This window comes from Fundulus heteroclitus, chromosome 21 (assembly GCF_011125445.2).
Source record: "Fundulus heteroclitus isolate FHET01 chromosome 21, MU-UCD_Fhet_4.1, whole genome shotgun sequence".
Classification (NCBI taxonomy): Eukaryota; Metazoa; Chordata; class Actinopteri; order Cyprinodontiformes; family Fundulidae; genus Fundulus; species Fundulus heteroclitus.
The window spans coordinates 16,406,446-16,419,629 of record NC_046381.1 but is presented as its reverse complement, the minus strand read 5'-3'; the positions used below and the strand labels follow the sequence as shown (position 1 = coordinate 16,419,629).

General features: G+C 44.0%; 1 protein-coding gene across 7 annotated transcripts in view; it reads left to right on the top strand.

The window, feature by feature from the left end:
* Positions 1–1,964: 1,964 nt before the first annotated feature.
* ncoa2 (nuclear receptor coactivator 2) overlaps positions 1,965–13,184 on the top strand; it is a 95,281-nt gene continuing 84,061 nt past the window's right edge. For 3 of the 7 annotated variants that reach the window (XM_036125690.1, XM_036125689.1, XM_036125691.1), the window contains exon 1: positions 1,965–2,376. The gene's annotated coding sequence lies outside the window, so the exon portion shown is untranslated. The remainder of the gene's footprint in view (positions 2,377–13,184) is intronic. The other 4 variants (XM_036125693.1, XM_021313477.2, XM_036125692.1 and 1 more) reach the window with 3 other exon arrangements.

Below are 13,184 nucleotides of genomic sequence, written 5' to 3'. Positions count from 1 at the left end.
AATAGCTGAAGATGTTGCCCTTTGCCCAAGACCACTGTGACTGCGTTGTTGCACAGTTATTGCCACTGTTAACTTGCTGCAAGAAAGTCCTAGGTTCGAATCCCAGCAGGGCCCCTTCTGCATGGAATTTATATGCTCTCCCTGTACGTGCAGGGGTTCTCTCTGGGGTACTCCAGCTTCTTCCCATGGCCCAAGCCCATGCAGTGTATTACTTATGTCTGAATTAAGCACAAGTGTGTGCATGGGTGACTTGGCGATCTGTCTAGAATGTACCCAACCTCTCAACCAGTGACTGCTGGAGATAGGCGTCAGCAAGCCATCAATAATGCAGGGCCATAGACAATGAGACAACGGATAAAACGCACAGAAAGGGCGCAGCATGTTGCGTACTAAGGAAAGCAATATCGTCGTCTTGGGGATTAGGGCTCTCTGACAAATGAGAAACTATCTCCCGGCACACTGTGAAACATGGCTGGCTGAGACATCGTTCTATAAAGGGATGGTTCTCAGGCCTACTTGCACTATACCGGTGATCATGGATCAGTTTAAATACACGAAAATGAATGAAGAGGCCATTTTGACCAATCAAATTAAAGCTATGGAGTTATCAGCCCATGGCCCAGACCCCCATGCGATAGAAAACCCCGTGGCATACCATTAAAAATGCTTTTTCTGAGGCAAAGCCAAGAAATGTAGAGAAACGCAAATGTGAGAGAGAGATTTTGTGGTAAATTGTAAAGTAGTACTTTTTTTTTTTACGTGACTAGGAAATGAACAGGAAGTAATTTAAATATTTTTTTTCTTGAACAGATTTATTATTATCCATCCATTGTCTATACCCACTAATCCCAGCAGTCATTGGGCAAGAGGTGGAGTACACCCTGGACAGGTCACTAGTCCATCATGGGGGACACACAGGGACACGCGGGACAAACGATGTGCATGCACACACTCATACTTAAGGACAATTTAGAGAGACCAAATAACCTAACATGTTTCTGGTTTGGAAGCCAGAGTAACCCAGCGAGAAGCCATATCCACAGGGAGAACATGTACAGTTCATGCAAATACACCCCAAACCAGGACCTTCTTGATGCAAGGCAAACGCTGGAACAAGCCTCTCCACAGCGCAATAGTTACTTTATTTATATTATTATCATTCTCATCGCTATGATCCTTGACGTTATTTGCTATTTGCTGTTTATTAATTCTTTTGCCTGTATTTAACATGTTCAAAGCCTCATCAATGGTCCAAAGAGATAGTTCTGGGCTGCAAATCCACGTTTGACCGAATTATCTAAAGTTATGCATCAAGCACCAAAAACATTTTTTTTTTTTTTTTTTACTAACCTCACACAATGAGGACATGACCTCAGCTCGGAACCATTTAAACAGGAGGCATCGCCACTAGGGGGTGCTGCTGCACCACATTTAACCGATTAAACGCCCGCTCGCTTGTTCGACCGGTGGACATATGGCCAAGACGGTAAATCAAGAGAGCAGAGATGGGCAGCCTACACGTTTAGGGTTTGTAAAGACGTCGCTTTTTAAAAAAAAAAAAAAAAAAAAAAAAACGACTCTTTGTCGGTTTACTGAACTGTCAAACCCAGTACGCCACGATAAATAGTTCTGTTAGTTTATAATGTAATGTGCCGCAGAAATGTTACATTTTAGTGACATCATTAGAATAAAAAGAAATTCCTCCAATATAAGTATCGTCGTTTTAGTTTGACACGGCTCCCATTTTTACGACGTCACATAAATGTTTACGATCTGAAATGTAGCGAGCCTGGGTAAATCGGGTGGTAATCCTCTGTAAACAATTGACTTTTTTATTATTATTATTCTGGGAGGGAGCGTTTTATATTTAAAGTGTATAATTTCAACCAAAACATCCACTAATAAAAAAAAAAAAAAAAAATAAACATTGTTGACATTGCCCAGTGGCGACTCTTTAAGAACCTGTCGGGCGGCTTGGCAGATTAAATGTCGTCAGAGCGGCGATGCTGATTAATCAAATCCACGCCAAGTACCGTAAATCCTAACAGGTAAACCGCCTCGGGGACTGCGCAGGAGCCCCCCCACCCCCGGCGGTAACTGAGTCGATTTGTGCTCGGAGCCCCGTGATGTGGTTTGGTGCGTGTGTGTGTGGGGGAGGATAGCAGCAGCAAGCAAGCAGCAGCAGCCAGCAGCAGCAGCTACCAGCCAGCCAAGGCAGCCAGATAAACAGTCAGCATTGGTTTTGCAGAGAAGCAGGAGTAACATGGCGGCACGGTTAGCCAGCAGAAATGTTGTTTCACTACCGCGAAGGTCAGAGCTGGCCGGGATGAACGGGATTTAACGGCGAGGACTCGGCGGAAAGTTTAAAAAAAAAACGTAAGTAGCCGCACGTCTCCGTGCGTCTGTCAGCGAACAGTCGGGTTGTTGTTGTTTGTTTTTTGTTGTGTTTGTGTTGTGTGTGTGTGTGTTGTTTTTTTTTTTTTCGTTGCGAAATCCGCCGCCTCGGTGCGACGGCTCTCCAATCTCGGCTGTGCGGCTGTGTCTTGACAAGAGAGAGGCTCTCTCGCTCTCGGCGCTAGCCTGTTAGCCCTGGCTGGCGCTAGCTTGTTGGCTAGGTTCCCCCCCTCCTCCTCCTCCTCCTCCTGCGTGTGGCGGTCGGGGCTTTTCTGCAGCAAACTAAAACTAGACGGCGAGTGCTTGCAAATAATAAATCCTTGCATCTTTTATCATATGCTTGTGAGTTTTTATTATTAAATAATATTATTTCACTATGTATCCTATACGCTGGCACGGCCAAACGCGTGTTGCCACCGAAAGCCCGACGTCCAACGTGCACAACCCCTTCGGTGTGTCATTGTTTTAGTGCTGAGTTAGCGGGTGGCCGTTCCTCCGACACCGGGACGAAGTTCGCCAGTTTGTCGGATAGAGAGAGAGGGAGAGAGGTGGTGGTGGTGGTGGTGGGGGGGGGGACGTGGTTAGCATGCTAACGGCGTTAGCTGCGGGCTAGTCTCGCTGCTTTGGCAGAGGACGGAGAGAGGGGGGAGAGAAAGGGAGCGAAGTGAGGACGGGTTCCCGTCGCCATGTGTTGTAGCGGACACCCCCCCCCCCTCCTCCGTCCTCTGCTTGTGGCCCTCTTTGCTGCTTGCCACGTCGGATAAAGTTGATGAAATTGTTCCCGGTGCTTCGGAGGACTCTTTGAACCCCCCCTCTCTCTTTTTTTGTTAGCTAAATACTAGCGTGTGTTTTCCTTTTCTGTAAGCGTCACGATTCATCGGCAGGGTTCTCTGCTACTAAAAGCAAGCTTCCAGCGTGTTCCTGGGCCTTTTTTTTTTTTTTTAAATGTGCAGCCCCCTCTTTTTTTTTTTTTTTTTTTTTTTTGGATGTTCTTAAAGAACCTAACCGTGCTTCAAACTCGTCTACAACTTTCCTGCCCTGTACCGTGTGTGTGTTCCTCGGTGTTCCCGTGGATCACTGATGTTGTTCTAAGAGAGCCCACGGCTGAGGCCTGAGCAGAACAGCTGGAGTTAAAGCCAGATTACATCACACAGGTCTATTTACCAACAAGGGGACCATTGAAGGAGGCTGGTTTCTGGGGGTTTATTTAGGTGTCTCAGAGTAAAAAAAAAGAGGGGGGGGGGGTTGAACACAAATGCTCTTTAGACGTTTCAGAAATTAGTTTGTCTAAAAAAATAAATAAATAATTGATTTTGTAGATCATCTGAGGTGACATTGCACACACTAGTTAGGGGATTCGTGAATAGGATTTGGTTGCACTGGACTTTATTTAGGGGTATTAGAGGAAATGGGCCTTAATACGAATACATGTATAAAAAAAATTTAAATAAAAGGGAGAATCACTCACGCACGTGGGAACAGGAAGTTACAGGACAGCAGAGGCTGGGAGAAATGTCTGCATGCTACATTTTTATTTTATTTTTTTACAGTGAGAATAATTTATATGCTGACGGCGCTCCGGGGCAACCTGGATCGTCATCGGGTCAATAATTGAACAGCGAAAGAACGCGCCGGTGGTTTAGACCTCCCATAGGGATGAGGTGGCGATCAGCATTCGATTTAAAAAATAAAATAAAAAATCATCACTAATGAATAAAGACTACAATTACATATCTGTATGGGGTAGGGAGAAAGATCCCCTTTACAGCACGATTCAATAACGGGGGGGGAGAAACATATAAGATCACAGCAGGGATTATATGTATCTGGTTTCAGTGCGAATGCTTTTGCAAGGCAATGCAGCTAAAGCTATCAATATAAAGTCTGTTATACAAGTAAGTTATTTTCTAAGCTTTGGAATATATATATATATATATATATATATATATATATATATATATACACACACACACACACACAGCAGGCCACTTTTATGAGAGGTCGTAGTTTGGAGTCCAATGGAAGATGAAGGAATTACAAGATTATGCAAGTTTTTGCATCAAAGCCTGTGCCTTCCCGCCGTTAATTATTTTTTTTTTGTCTACATTCAACACAACGGCATCAGAATACACACGGTTAGATGATACATTTTGTAGACTGATAATTGTTGGAGTTTGAGAGAGAAAAATTCAGATTTTTCCGTAATCGTCCTTCCAGTCAGATGACGGCTGACTGGTGGATTTCTGCCGCTCTAAACTTCTCACTGTCTTCCCTCAGCGTGTCAGTAGCCACCATGTAGGCCAATGCTCAGATCCCAAAGTGCTGGACCTTTTAGCCAGTCAGTTTCCCCCACCTTCCCATCTATTCCCAATAAACGAAACTTGCTATTGTTCTGCTTTTTTTGTAGCTGCATACGGCCGTCCTGCTATTTTCCACACGCGTGCCGCTCTGCCGACGCTGGTGCGCTCTGTACCGTGCGGCTTCACTCGGACCTGCAAGTGAATGGAAAGGTTGCGTTGTGAAACTGTAAGCCACTAATGCAGCGTGGGGGGGTGCTGGTATCGGTTGTGTCGTTGCGTCTCAGGCGCAGCGCTCTCTCCTAAAGGGGCCCTCCTGCTTGACTGACACAGAGCTGCACAGGCAGACAGCCGGTGTCATTTCAATGAGTGTCGGCACTTCTCCGCTGGAACGCCTCCCTGTGGAACCGGTTGAGCAGCCTCCGTCGCATCACTCTGCCCACCTGACGGCGTCTCGGCGGTTGTCGCGTCAGCCGCCGCGAAAACTGGATGTGATGGATTTCAGTCACATCTGCCACAAGCCATTACAAAGGACAAGTTTCGAGAAGTTTTAAGCGCAAGCACAGCTGGCGCGAGGTTCCTGCTTCTCCTTTAGGAGCACCTCGGCCTCGGTCAGAGCAGATACATCGGTTTACTGCCTGGCAGCGAGATAAACCAGACGCTCTGTGTGTTTTGACAAGCCGATGCGCGAGCTAATATTAAATAGGTTCATTTGGAGAATAAAGTAGATCGACTGCCCTGGTTTGACAAGGACATCCACAGGTCATCTGTCCTAAACGAGCAAAGATGGTGATGCATTGGGCAAACAGGATTTTTATAAGACAAACCGATGTTGTCTGCAGGGCATGGCGATCCTTTTTAAATTTGGAGGTCGCTTTCGCTCACCTGACCGCGGTAACTTCCACTCGCCCACAGGACTAGCCCTTTTAGCCGCGGCTGTGCTCGAACACGCCCCCGCATCAACATGACCAGCGACAGCGTCGGCTTTTTCTTCTGCTGCACGAGACGCTGCTGATGATGACAGCTGGGACCATAAATTAGCGTCAGTCCTCTACATTTCACATGGTTGGATTATATAGACGAAGGGGTCCTCAACCGTTATGGCTTCATTATTCTGCTGAAAGACCCGGTGATGGTTCTGTCTTCTGGGCAGATACCGCCAGAGCTTTATTTAGGGCGTCGTGGTATTTTCATAAAGCCATGGGTTCTATCAAGGTTCTCAGGATCTTTTAGAAGAAAAATATATACATGCTTCACTGTGCTTAACAGTGGGCATGAGGTGGTTCTGCAGAAATTCAGCCTTTGTTTCTCACCAGGGCTTCACAATATATGGCAAATGTATCGTTATCGCAACATCTCAGATCTAAATGTGCATTTATGGCAAAGGAACCGCTTGGGGTGCAAAAAGTGCTTAATGCAGCACAAAAAGTTTAAAATGATTCTGTATTTATGGCAAGCGCTACTGTTATCTCAGCATTTCCCAATATTATCGCACGCCACAACGTTTCCTAATATCGTGCAGCATTATTTTACGCAACCCTCACCCACTGTGTTTGTTAGCATAGAGCTCAGTCTTAATCCTATTGGCCCAAAGCACAAGTTTAAAGTTACAGCTGAGCAGCTGTAGGTGTTTCTTATGGTAGAACAAGAAATCTTTTTCTCTCCTTGTATTCCACGCTGACCGACAGATGGCAGGTAATGGCTGATGTGGAGACTTGGCATTGGCAACCCCAATATGCCACTCTTTGGTCTCAGCCCTTAAGAATGAGCTTTGGAGATCTTATTTTTTTAATCTCCACTACCCTGGTCCGTTTTGGACTTGTCGACTTCAGGTGTTGTGAGAAAGAGGAAAAAAAGTTATTGCTTTGGGTGTAAATATGGCCACATTTATGTGAACGGTAACCTTTTTTTTTTTTCTAGCCATCTGACGACCTCTTTAAGTCTAACTTGAATGGTATGTTCTCCCGTGTTTCCCATTTTGAAGAGAGGCTAAGGGAAACGGACCTCAATAGCTACGTTTACGTGGACAAAAGTAATCGGAATAAACGGCCGAAATAAAAAATAAGAGCTCAAAATTGCCGCTTAATCATTAACGTTTCAACCGTAATTAGAACATCGTGCAAGTCCAGCCTGGGCGCTCAGAAGGCAAACGAACTCATACAATACTGGTTTGTTTACTTTTTTGTTGTTGTTGTTTAGCAAAGAAGGAAGTATTTCTTCTGTTTTTTTGGGGGGGGGGGGTTGATAACTGTGCATGTCAGAGTGGTTCTATTCTGAATAAAACCATGTGCATCTACATGCACATTATGCCCAGATTAATTGATTGTGTGCCCATAATAACGGTACAATCTGATTATTTAATCTTAATACATTTTAATCCGATTTAGGAAATTTTATGCATGTAAACATAGCTAGTGTCGCTAAATATTTATCCCCCAGGAATCATGGAGATGCACGATCAATTCCAAAATAGTATAACATATTTCCCTTACATTTACTTTGTAGGACTTGTTAAGGACGAAGCATGGCCATTTACTTTTTTACTGAATAAATGTACTCAACGTAAGCGAGTTAGATGTTCAACTTTTCCCAAATTTCCAGGTAGGTTTGTTTTTGGTGCTTTTTTTTTTTTTTTAAACACATCTTTGCCAGCGGGGTCAGTACCTGTACAGGTTACTGTAGGTATATGTGAGAACCATCTTTAACTCAAATTACCTCAAGTTATTGACTTCACAGATCAGACTGAGGCAACATTTAATCTCAGGAAGGCGTTTCCTCTCCAAGCCTCACCTGAAGCTCGTTTAAATACGGCTCTTAGAGCAAGCTTATGAGATCTGCCACATCTCGCAGTAACTCAAAAAAAGAAAAAAAAAGAATGCAGTCCTGTTCACATTCAAGTCCGCATTCCTCCGGTGTCCAGCATAGCTGAGCTCATTTCTGCTTCAAAGTTGGGACACGATCGTTTACTTAACGAATAATGGTAATGTGAAGAAAAATAAATAGATATCCTTTTCTACTGAAGAATGTCAGTGGGGTGATGACGGAGTCCTCGTAAGAGCTTCCAGAGATATTTGGATGTTTACACAAGAAAAAAAAAAGAACTAGCTGGAAGTTTTCTCACACTCACTTGGCACACTGCAGTGGGTGTTTCCTCAAAGTCGTTCTCTGACTGAGCAAATTGTCAACCGGTTTGGGGTGGGGGGGGGTAAGATCAAGCCCATCAGGTCACATGATTTAAATGCTCTCTTGCTTATTTGGCGCTTTGCTTCTCCACTCTGGGTTTTATGGAGTCTTTAAATGGGTTCACAGCACCATCTCTATTACATAAGGATTGGTCCCATTTGCTTTCTGCTAAATATTTAGTTCGTATTTGTATTAAGCTGCGTTTTTTTTCTTTTCTTTTTTTTTTGTACATGGCTGACATGAAAGAACCATGCAGTGACTTTTGTTCAGTGCTCCGTTGCACCACCTGAGTGAAACATCTGGCCAGTGGTTTGACCTTCGTTCCGTTTCAGACGCCGCTCTAATAGTGCAGCGATTGGTTTGCTTAAACAATTGTGCCGCAGTTTAGTCTGTAAAACAGCTCACACCAAAAGATGTGTGCTAGTTCTTTTATCTTCTGTAACGTTACAGTTTTCTGAGACACTGAGTTTAACTTAAGGGCTTCATTGTCTGTAAGCCTGATACATCAGAATTACAAGACAAAAAAAGCCTTGAAATAATCCACCCTGCGCCTAATAAATCTATGTAACATGACTTATTCATCTGTTTCATGATATTCATGTTGTTTTGAGAACAGGACCATGGAGACTTACAAAACTCCGATGGGCTTCAGCACGATCCTCCTAACTGCACCAGGACAACCTTCGCTCTGTGGAGCCATGTAGTAGTTGTGCAAGGCTCACCTTTCTACACATATTCACTTCATGTTTATCTCATGAGGGGTTTACCTGGACTGCAGCTATGTAGATATCAATACATTAGTCCATTTACCATCATCCTGTTGATGGTGCGGACGGCATGCCACTCAAACTCTGAGCGCTTTCTGCAATTTTTCCCACATTGTATGACACTAAAAGGTCACGCTAACAGGGTTCCCGCGGATCCTTAAAAAGTCTTAATAGGCATTGAATTCTGTAATATAAAACTAAGGCCTTATTTGGCATTAAAACGTCCTAAATCAGTCTTTCATAGGTCTTAAAATTGTTACCAAGTCATAAATAGGATTTTATTTTTGCAATCCTTACCAAACAGTAAAATAATTGACACAATTATATATTTTTTTATTTACAGAACGGCTCAATGGAACCATTATTGGTTCCGTCCCGATAGCGGAACCAATAAAAACTGTTGCGTTCGGACCATAGATGCGAAAAAGAGTTGGCACTGGTTATGTTGTGGTTTTTAAAACTGATTTATAGTTTATTTTAGTGGGGAACAAAACAAAGTTTGTGAATTCAGTTCAGTAGTTGTTAAAAATATATCTGTAATTTGTGTGTTTTTTTAGCTTTCTTCCTATATGGAATGTTTTTCAAAAATTTAAACATGTCTACTGGGCCAGAAAGTAATGGTTTATGTTAAAATAAACATTTGGGTGAAGTTGTCGCAACCAGGTTTATCTTGTTTATCGTGAAGTTGGTCTTAACTTTTTATTTTAAGTGGCATTAAAAAGTCTTAAGTGTTGAATTTAACTTGCCTTATGCTGTAGGAACCCTGCGCTAAGCTAGTGCTACATATCGGTTTTGCCTGAAGGGGTGATTAAAATACTGCAGAACAGAGTGGAAGCGATTGGGAGCAACAGCAACTAAAGAGCCGGAGCAGCAGACGCTGAGGCGCAGAGCTCACCAACTTTCTGTAGTCTCAATCGCCTCCAAACTTCCAAACCTCCAAACTTCATTTGGCCTTCAGATTAGCTCAGAATGGAGCCATGATACCAATATTTTGGTATCGGTACCAACATGCACTTCGATGCTTTTTCAAATGAAAAGAGAGCACAAAAAATATCATTACTGGGTCCAAAGTGCATGGACCGGGCCATGCGTTGAACATTTTTAATTAGGAGATGCCGCCCCGCTGTTACGGGCACTGTCAGCGGCTCTGCAAGGACCGGTACCATCCAAATGCAGTACAGTGCCGTTTTAAATGCCGCAGTACCCCGGTACCAAGTTAGTGCCGGTATACCGAACAACCCAACATCACTGTTGTGTGATGCAAGGCGCCAGAGGCAATGGTGTAAAGCCTCTGCACTCTGGAGCAGTGGAGGCGTGTTCTCCAGAGTGACGACTCTTGTTTCTACGTCTGGTAACCAGATTGAGTCTGGGTTTGGTGGTTGCCTGAACCGAGCTCCGACCTCGACTCAGTGGAACACCTTTGGGATGGGTTAGAGCGGAGACCGAGAGCCAGGCCCTCTCGTCCAACATCGGTGTCTGACCTCACAAATGCACTTCTGCCAGAATGGTCAAAAGTCCCCATTAACACACCAGAACCTTGTGGGCAGCCTTTCCCAGAAGAGGTGAAGCTTTTATAGCCGCAAAGGGTGGACCAACATCATATTGAGCCCTTTGGATTAAGGATGGGATATTTCATATACGTGCGAGGCAGGTGAGCGATTCCATTCAGGGACGTATTGTATTTCCTTCCAGGCTCTTTCTAAAGAGGATGAAATCTGATGTTTCAGGGTTTCAGCTGCATTTATGCGATCGTAGCGCTCCGCCCCGCCAAAATAAAACCCGCCATACCTTCAGAATGAATAAAAAGTATGCTATTGTATATTTTCGCACTTATTCTAATCATAATGAAAGTTTAAATATCAGGAGTTGTAAACATTTATTTTGAAAAGCCACCACCGCCGCGGCTTCCTGTCTTGTTTCCCTGCTGGTGGCTACAGAGTACTGCGCTGCTCTCTAGTGACTGAAAACTACAGCCGACAGTCCAGTGTTGCCAATTTAGCGACTCTGCCGCTCTATCTGGGGACTTTTCAGACCCGCCTTGCGACTTTTATTCAGAACAGCAACTAGAAACAAATCTAGTGACTCTTCTCTCTGTTTTCGCCGACTTCGCATAAAAACAGCAGCGATCTTTCTTCTTCCCCCCTCCATCACACGCTCTATGAGGTCGCAGCCGCGTTGTTGACACGACGGCCCTCTCCCCGTGTCATCTGCTGCCTCGGTCTCGCAGGGCATCACACCCTCGCCGTCTCTGCGTTTGTGTCGTCATGGAAACAGGCGTGTGACAGGTCTTGGGTGGGCGTGAGGGATGAGCTGTGGGGGTAATGGCCAGGTTTTCACAGCGCAGAGGAGTGGAGGAGATGCTGCGACGGCAGGGAAGAGACCACTTAAAGCGAGGCAGAGATGGTTGATGGATGGCGGAGCGGGCCTGGACGTGGAAGGGAAGGAGTGCGGATTATTAACTCCGTCTCTGCTTCAGCGGTTGTTGTCACTGTGTTATTAGCAGACTGCAGATCAGGTCCCCTAGCTGTCTGTGCCAGAAAATGACGGGACTGTCTGAACGTCAGCTCTCTTTCTGTTTTTTTTCCAATTCAGTTTAATTCAAAAGTAGTTTGTTAACCCCAAAGGGAAATTAAATGCTGTTATAACTCACATTATGGGGTTTCTTCAACCAGTTGTGGATGCTGACAGGAAGGGTCTCCTGTAGTGTTCTGTCTGAAGCCTCTGCCATCAGACTGTTGAACTGCTGCTGCACTATAACCCATAAACTCTGCACAACATTCGCATATTTGCACATTTTGCATCACTGCAGTTCCATCTAGCAGTACAAATGCTGCCGAACTCTTAGTTTTTAAATGCATTCTTGCACAAATGCCCTTTGCACAATCAAATTCTGCACATAAAAATGGTTTTTTTTTAAAAAATACTCACCTGTACACTGTGACTTTCTCCTGCATTGTTTACATTTCAGCTATTTTACTTTTAAAACACTGCTGCACCTTATACTGTATTTTAAATCTACTGTAAATTACAATGTGTATTCTTGCAATAATGCCCTTTGCACAATCAATTGTGCACATACAAATGTTTTTTAAAAAATACTCACCTGTACACTGTGACTTCTCTTGCATTGTCTACATTTAAATTGTTTACTTTTAAATCACTGCTGCACCTTATACTGTAATTTAATTTTACTGCAATCTACAAGCTGTATGCAACGGAATTTTGTTCTGTACGTACTCTGTGCATACAAAATGACAAATAAAGTTGTCTAAGTCTAAGTCTGACTGAAGACACTGTTGTACAACAGTCTGATGAAGAGGATTCAATTCAATTTTATTTATATACATTTACTTATATAAAACATGTCATCTCAAGGCACTTTACAAAATCAGATTATACAGATTGGCCAAAATGTTCCTACATAAGGGAACCAGTTGATTGCATCAAAGTCCCGACAAGCAGCATTCACTCCTGGAGATGCGTAGAGCCACAGGGAGAGTCGTCTGAATTATCGATGGCTTTGCTGCAATCCCTCATACTGAGCAAGCATGAAGCGACAGTGGGAAGAAAAACTCCCCATTAACGGGAAGGAAAACCTCCAGCAGAACCGGGCTCAGTATGAACGGTCATCTGCCTCGACCGACTGGGGGTTAGAGAAGAGGATGCTCCGGGTTGTCCATAATGTTCTCCGTTTCATTTCAACAGAGCTTCTGTCAGCGGCTCATTGAATCATGAGCTGTCACGATTCATTTAACGAGGGCTGGGACTTAAACCGTTAACCCCAATTAATTAACTCCAGTAAAGAAAAATAACGCATTTAATCCGCACTGTGTTACGGAAACACCCCAGGCCTCGGGAATTGTTTAAATGTCAGATGTCCGAGTGCAAGTGAACGCAGCGCAGAATGATCCTTCTCTGTCTGGCGGTGGGGAGCGCCGTTTAATGACGCTGTCATTTTAGAATTTCTTCAAGTTGTGTGTATGTTTCTTGGAGTCAGACAGTAGAGGAAGGGGATTGAGGCATAATACAAAATATCTAAAAAATATAAAAAAAAAATCCCTCAATGAATTTAGAACCAAGTATTTTCAGGTGGGGGTGCACAGAGAAGTAGCATCCCTGTCCAGAGCTCTGCAAGCTGTGTTTGAGAATACAAGGACGACACAGAGGAGGTGTCGGGCTATACAGAAGAAAAGCCCTGTTCTGTAAAATGTAGAGATATTATATATATAGAACGTCTTTCCCCACATCGTACGTGTGATTCAGAGGTGCGTGATCTGTAGCGCCGCTCGTTTCCTTGCAGTTAGACATTTCGAACGGAGGCTGCATCTGGACCTGCGTGGGCCACAGCAGAGGCACCTTCCAGGTTTCACCAGATCAGGGTTGAAATTGTCCTAAATCATCACAACACAAGTAGGGTTTGTCTGTTTACAACCCATGATGCTTTGCATGTTTCCTGGGGACAATGTTTTGCCTTTGGAGCAGACCGGCATTCTTGCTCGTAAAGCAGAAATCTCTGAAGACCAAACCCAATTGGTGAGAACAT